Genomic DNA, 7,915 nt, shown 5'->3' with positions numbered 1-7,915 from the left:
ATCTACATATACACCTCCAACATTTTTATTTCCAGACAAAAACAAGGACCTCAGAAATACTGCAAACCTAACTGCAAAAATAAAATAAAATAAAAAATAAAAAAAAATTACCAATAATAATAATAGTAGTTTCGTGTTTATGGCAGTGTGAGAACGGGCCGAAGAAATGTGGCGCCCCCTTCTGGATGTGTCCTGTGATGAAAGAGTGCCGCATAGATTTCAAAGACTTCCCGTGATAGGGATGCTTCTTGTCCATCACTAGGGGAACAATTGGGAATGTTGTCCTGGGCCTTGTGAAAAGGGGTGGCCCACCTAAAAAATTAGGGTTTTCCTGGTCCCAATGGCATTTAGCGCGCTCGTCCCTGTGTATCTTGTCAAAAAAAAAAAAAAAAAAACAAAAAAAAAAAACAAAAAAAAAAAACGGATATTCCAACATACAATAAAGTTTCATCTATTCCAATACTGATGTTTTACTGTCTCAACACCATCAGTGAGTAAAAGCAGTCAGATTACAGTAGCAAAACTGTAAATACATTCGGCTCCTCTACATTTGAAGTTGAGGATGTGGAGTTGGACCCCATCGCGGTTCATCAGGAATCTCTGCTTATGTTTTTTCTATTTGGTCTTCTGAGAGCCAATCATCACCTTAGAGACAAAGTTAACAATGCGCTGGCCGGCTGCTCGGGGTCATGTTCGGCAAACACGTGACAACACACATTCTCTGTGCTGCTCCGCTTTTCCTCGCAATGAAGCCAAAGATCCTGTCACACACACACACACACACACACATAATAAATGTACACACTCAAATACATTACTAGCACTACATCAGAACTGAGATAGTCTGATTAAAACAGGGATGTGACAAGCACAGAATGAGAAGGTGATGAAGGAAGACTTACTTTGCAGCTGTGCAGCCGTCCCGTGTCCACCTGTGAACAGTGCAGTAAAGAAGTCAGAACATCCTATTAAAAGTTAAGTAAGTGTAAAGAAGGTTAAACTTTTCTTTACAAATGTACAAATTTAAGATGGCTTTAAGACAAATTTCATTAATTGCATATATCGTATGGACTAGGTAATGAATGAAAAGCAGTCAAACAAATGTACAAACAAGGGTGGGCACTGTTTTGTGTTGGGTGTGTGTGTGTGTGTGTGTGTGTGTGTGTGTGTGTGTGTGTGTGTGTGTGTGTGTGTGCGCGTGTGTGTGTTACATACTTCCTGTCCTGAGGATCCAGGGCACAGAATATCACTGTGTTGACAGCATAGTGTCTCCTGAAGAACAATCTGGAAACACACAATTAACTATTAATTCATTTTAAATTATATAAACGTAGAAAATAGTTCTTTTAAATTGGAATAATATTTCACGATGTTACTGTTTAAACGTATTTTTGATCAAATAAATGCAACCTTGGTGAGCCTAAGACACTTTTAAAAACATGAAAAAATTGTACAGACCCCAAACATTTTTTAAAATAGAAAACATTTCCACTACAACATTACTCAGAAAAGATTACTAACATAAATCTACCATTTTATTGATGACATTACATTATCACTAACTCCCCCTAAACGCATCTAAATATAACTTAATACTTTATATGAAATATAAATTCAACTTAAGAAACAGAAATATAAAGAGACCGACTCACTTCCTCTGGTTGTCCGTGAGGGTGATTCCCTGCGCAGACACTTTAAAGTGAACAACAGTGGATGTGGGTGGTGGATTCATACTCAGAATCACAGTGGTGCCTTCTGAACACCCTGAACTCCTGTCAGAGACTCCAGATCCACACTGCCCAGGAACCACCACGTTACACGCTGAGCAACAACACACACACATTAACACAAGGATGACATCAAATAAACACTGATATTGTTCAACATGCACACAGATATCCCTTTACCTGCTCCCTGTTTGAGTAGCTCTGCTGCAGAGTTTTGTAGATGTTTGTGATGAAGATTCATTTAATTCCTCAAGAGGGTCTGAAAGCAGTCTTCGGTTAGCATATAAACACTAAAAAGATTGAACCCACGAAAAAGATTGAACACACGCAATATTATAAAATACATATTTTTGGGATGATGAGTCTGCAGGGTAAAGCCATGGGTGTGATTGAATGCTGACACACCAAAGCTGTGAGACTTCCTGTACATACAGGAAATCATATTTATAAGTTTAGCTGAATGGTTTACCATATTTTCCATACAATAACAATGTAATTGCAATTTTGCTTATTTAAAAATATATACACTACTGTTAAGAATTCTGGAGTCTGCAATAACTTTAAAACATATGCTCACCAGAGATGCATTTATTTGATTAAAAATACAGTAATATTGTGAAATGTTATTACGATTTAAATTATTTGATTAAAAATACAGTAATATTGTGAAATGTTATTACGATTTAAAATAGGGGTGTGGCTTTCAGCATCATTACTCCAATACTGCAGAGTAACATAATCCTTCAAATATCATTGTAATATACTGATTTAGTGCTCAATAAATATATATTTTTTCATCATCAATGCTGAAAACAGTCATTTGTGATTTGCTTTATGTTTCTTTGTCAGGATTCTTTGATGCATAGAAAGTTCAAAATAATCTTTTCCAACAATACGAATGTCTCTTTTGATCAGGTTAATGCATCCATGTTAATAAAGATATTCATTTCTTCTTTAAAAAAATAAATAAATAAAAATTGCTGACCGCCAAACTTTTGAGTAAGTGACAAAGAAAAGGGAAACAACTAGCTGTATGATGCTTCCTGATTACAACCACTAGAGGGAGATCCTGACCATGAAATGATGAGGCTCTAACCTGCACTTGTGTCTTTATTAACATTCACATGGACCTTAACAGATACTTAGCGGCAAAAATAAGGTTCGTTGGGGCAGCCTTTTAAACCGAACTCCTTTAGGTGTGCACACTCCATCAGAAAATGCCCGCCACAAGCTCACTGGACAGATCGCCCACTGTGCACAGACACAGGAAATGAACATAATATATGTAAAATTATTTTTAATTACCAAAGCAACGATAACACATATGAAGTATCAAGACGAAATGGATGCAGGGGTGTTGACCAAATTTAGAAAGACCCATTTATATAGAGAAATAGAATCAAAACCATTATTATTATTATTTGTTTGTTTGAAAGCTTGTTGAAAGCTCACTGGTAATTTTTTTGGGTAATACACTCATAATTTAGAATTTTTATAAGCATTTTCCTATCCTTCTGACTAAACGCTTAGAATTAATCTGACTATTTTTTATTGCTGTGCTTTACTCACATCATATGTGAAATGAGAATAGCACTGTGATATGCGTTTAATAAGTACAATATATATTCAACTGCTTCAATAACAACTGCTCACCGAAGGTAAACAAAACAATCTGCCTGAAATGTGCCGTACAAACTAAGTAGATATGAAATGATCAGGGATGTTGTTAAAGATACAGAGCATTTTCAGCTGCTTTGCTTTGAGATCGTTCTGAAGGACTTTTCTACATTTTATTCTAATCTTTAGTTCATCTGGCATTTAGGAACAACAGTATGTATCCTACTTCCTCCTTAATGCCTCGCCCTGACTGGCCAGGCCAAGTTTCTGAACACCACGCACATCTGATGTTGAAAATAGACTCAGAGTATGTTTTCACACAATGAACTCTTATCTCAAAAGATAAAGCTAAATTTAATTTCTCATGATACAGAAAAAAATAGTACAAAACGAAACAAAACAAAAAAACAGCTTAATACTGTGTGAAACCCCCTCTTAAGGAGCCATTCTAGAATCCGTGACTCAGAAGGAGACGGACAGTGTGTGTGTGTGTGTGTGTGTGTGTGTGTGTGTGTGTGTGTGTGTCTTCCTTCCTTCCTCTGATTGAGAAACACACCATGTTTACGGAGGGGCTCCTGGATATGAATGCTCCGGCAGCTGTGGTTCACACTCATTCAGCTGTTCCCTCACACAGTAGTGTTTGGGAAATCCTGTGCTCCAGGGTCTTAAACCCCAATCAAATATTTCACTGCAGTTCATTCAGTGAGTTGCCCTGTACATTCAGACTCTGTGGACAGTTCATTTTAAACAGACAAAGTGGCTGGCCGTTACAAAACCATTGGTCTCAAATCTGGAACGGGGCTCGGATATTTTCCCACAATAAAGTACTTTTTTAAATCACATGAAATACAGGCATTGCGTCATCGTTCAGCTCAAGTGAGTGGAAATGTGAGAGCTGTCATAAAAAGTACTATGTATGTAGAGATTCTCTTACTTTTTCGGCGGCTTTGCTGTAGAATGGAAGGTGGGGGCGTGGCCCACCTTCATGGCCAATCCGTAAGCTCCTCTGAATGAGTGACTGTCTCTGATGATGAAGGGGCCTGGTTCTTTATCCTTGAGAATGGCAATAGCTACAAAAAATAAATAAATAAAATTAAATTAAATAATTGATGATTGAAAACAGCTGAACTAATTTCAGTCCTGCTCTTAAAAAAAAAAGTGTCGTAAGTGAAAAAACAAGGGCTGTTAGGGGAAATAAATGAATACATTAATTCAACAAAAAAACACATTAAAAGTGACAGCAAAGACTTTTATAATGTTACAAAATATTTTCCATTTCAAATAAATATTTGGAAGTTTCTATTCATTTAAACATTTGAGCGATACTGTACATCCTGCACACAGCGCATAGTCATATTTAACATGACTCCAAATTCAACTACAGCCTACTGAGGATCTAATATTATTACCATTGCTCCTCTTGAGATATCTGGTTTGTACCAAAACTTTGACGTATCCTGAACGAACTTCACATTTTTCGCTTGGTTTACTGGGCTGGCATGAAATCTGCAAATAAAACCAATATCATCATTAAGCCATATGACATTTTAATCCTGTTTGTGTGTGCCTGCACACTTTCAGATCAGACAGCGTATGACAAACCTGGACTTGGTGTAAGATCTGGTTAGCGTGAGGTGATTGTGACTGGCTATAGGAGGTGGCTGATGGCACTCCCTGCTGAGCGGGAACATAGGTCTCTGACCTTCATCTGCCGCTCCATCTCTTCAGGGGGCAGAAGGGGATGCTGACACATCCAGACCCAGGCCTCAAGAACCGCTTCCCCCACGCGCCTGCCAGAAGGCTGGCTCTCGCAGTGCCGCACTGCGCAGTTGGGCCAGATGAGGGATGACAGGCCCACGTGTGCTCGGGCAGCGGAGGGGATGGCTGGTGGGAGTTTGGGGATGAGAGGGTTGATGGTGGGGAGGCTGAGGGTTGTAGTGAGCTCAGGGGGTGCTGGATCCCCCTCTACCAGGGAACTCAGCAAGGGTGGTGACTGGGGGGGTCAACAGAGAAGAGTAAAACAGCATCAGAGTTATCTTAGGCATTCATGTAGCATAGTCGAAAGCACACTGCCACCTTGTGTCTATAGCATTGTTATCTATAGACTAGATACACAATAGTAGCCATCACATGTACCTGTTGTTAGCTGAAAAAAACCCAGCATTTACTGTTGTGCAGTTGGGTGGGAGGGTTTTGATTGACGCGCTAGATTTGGGCAGTATATTAAAAATTTGGCTGATCTTCTTAACGTTGTCAAAATATTATATATATCGAAAGTAATTTTATATTAATTTCTACGAGGTATTTAATATATTATATAAGTATTATATACATCTATAATAATATTTTAAGATTTTTATAATACTTAATATATAATTTCTACATTTTTTTTTGAAAGAAGAGTCTCTTATGTTCTGCATTATATGATCAAAAATACTATATAAACATTGTGAAATATTATTACAGTTTAGGAACCATTATATTTAATTAAAAAAAAAGTTATTATTCCTGCTATGGCAAAGCAGATTTTATTAGCAGCTATACTCTAGTCTTCAATGTCCATGATACTTTTAAAAGTATCAATGTTGAAAAATTTTTCCCAAAATCTGTAAAAAAAAAAAAAAACTTAAAAAGAACAGTATTTATTTAAAAAAAAAATACATACATATAATATATATTATACACAATATATACATATATATAACTACTATATACATATATATATATATATATAATAGATATTATAATATCTATAATATTTATAATCATTTCTATGATATATATAAATATACAATCTAAGTATTATAATATATATATATATATATATATAAACATAGTTATATAATATCATATATAATTTACATAATTACATATACTATACATATAATATAACATGATATATATAAACGATATATACTATTATATACAATATACTCATATAATATGAACATTAATATATATATATATGAACATATTAATATATATATATATATAATATAATATAGATAGAAGATAGATAGTCATCTATTAAATGTCTTTATGTCATTTTAATCAACAATGTTCTGCTGTGAAGTTTAAAAGTAGACATATTATATTTATTTAATGAGCAAATACAGCTAAAAGCAGTCATTGTAATAGTACAAGTGAGATTACATTCACAGCATTTTAAATTAAATGAGAATTAAAAGATTTAAATGAACGTAGATGACAGCAAATGTAAACCTAAATATAAAACGGGAAAAAAGACATGCACAAATTCACTGTAAATACCACTATCAACTGTACTGACTGGTACCGATATATTGGCATCCGTTGATTGCTTGGTTGGTTTATGACAGGACAGACAGAACTGTCTGTGTGACCAGGAGGCTAGGGGTGGAGATAGAAGTGCATAGTTCAAACAATCCCGACAGGAGGGGGACTCCTGTGACATCAGCGTGATAGAGCTCTCCGTCGGATGACATGATGGGGTGTCATGCTGTCCACATATCCTCTGACCTGCAAGAAATACCACAGGATTTTAAGAACTGAACGAACACACAAACACACACACACACACACCACACACACACACCTTCACACACTTTTCCTGGAAGATCCATTTGGTATGAGACAATGTTAGTGCATGCCACAGATATTTTGAAGACGCGCTGTGCAACCTGTACTAGTTGCAAAATCCAGGTATAAATCCAGTGGTTATTATTAGATAGAACATGGTAAAGGAGTTGGCTGTGGGTTTGGCAGATAGCCATATATCGATTCTCAGCTTGCACATTATAACAACACAGAGGAGGGACCTGGAGGCATTTCTTCTGTTGTCTCCACCCTACCTTGCTGTAATGGAAATGTGCTGATTAATCAAATAAGTTAAGTCAACTCCCTTTGGGGCCTTTGAAAATTACTGCAATTAAATGTGAGAAGAAAAAACAAAACTGCTTTTAAGGCAGGCAGTTACACAGAATATTGAGGCAAATTTGTCCCACAATGGATAAGAAAATGGATTTCACAGTGTCTTTTATAACTCATCATAGAGAGAATAGCAGGATTGATGTTTTGAGTATTGCAAATGTAACCAAAGTCGCCAAGTAACCATTCGCATTCCGGATAATTATAGCATAAATGTCTATCAATTAGCTACAGGCCGCTTTATGCTGGAGTTCCTCATAAATGTTTTCAGTACTACAAAAGACAATTACAAATGTTTTACTATCAAACCGCATTATATACCGTAGCATGATAGCAGCTTCTTCTTCTTCAACCATAACCACACCCAAACGCAAAAAAATTTGAAAGGGATGGTCAATGGACAAAAAATCTAACAAAAAAAAAAAAAGAAACAACAAAAAAAAAAAAAAAAAAAAACAAAACAAAAAAAAAAAAAAACAAGAGTCTAAAGTGTGTTTCACAACTAAAAAAAAACCAAAAGCCCTAAAAAGCCGCCAAAAACACAACAAACTCAATAGAAAAAAACAAAAAAATTCCGCAACACTGTCTTCCAAAAATTCCATCTGGTCTGTGGCTTCTCCTCTGAAAAACGAAAAAAAAAACAGCTGCTGCACGTTCAAAAAAAA

General features: G+C 36.0%; 1 pseudogene; it reads right to left on the bottom strand.

Moving 5' to 3' along the window:
- Positions 1-398: 398 nt before the first annotated feature.
- LOC109099534 overlaps positions 399-7,915 on the bottom strand; it is a 15,040-nt pseudogene continuing 7,523 nt past the window's right edge.

This window comes from Cyprinus carpio, chromosome A20 (assembly GCF_018340385.1).
Source record: "Cyprinus carpio isolate SPL01 chromosome A20, ASM1834038v1, whole genome shotgun sequence".
In the NCBI taxonomy this organism is placed as follows: Eukaryota; Metazoa; Chordata; class Actinopteri; order Cypriniformes; family Cyprinidae; genus Cyprinus; species Cyprinus carpio.
The sequence above is the reverse complement of the archived record's forward strand: the minus strand, read 5'-3'. Positions and strand labels throughout refer to the sequence as shown.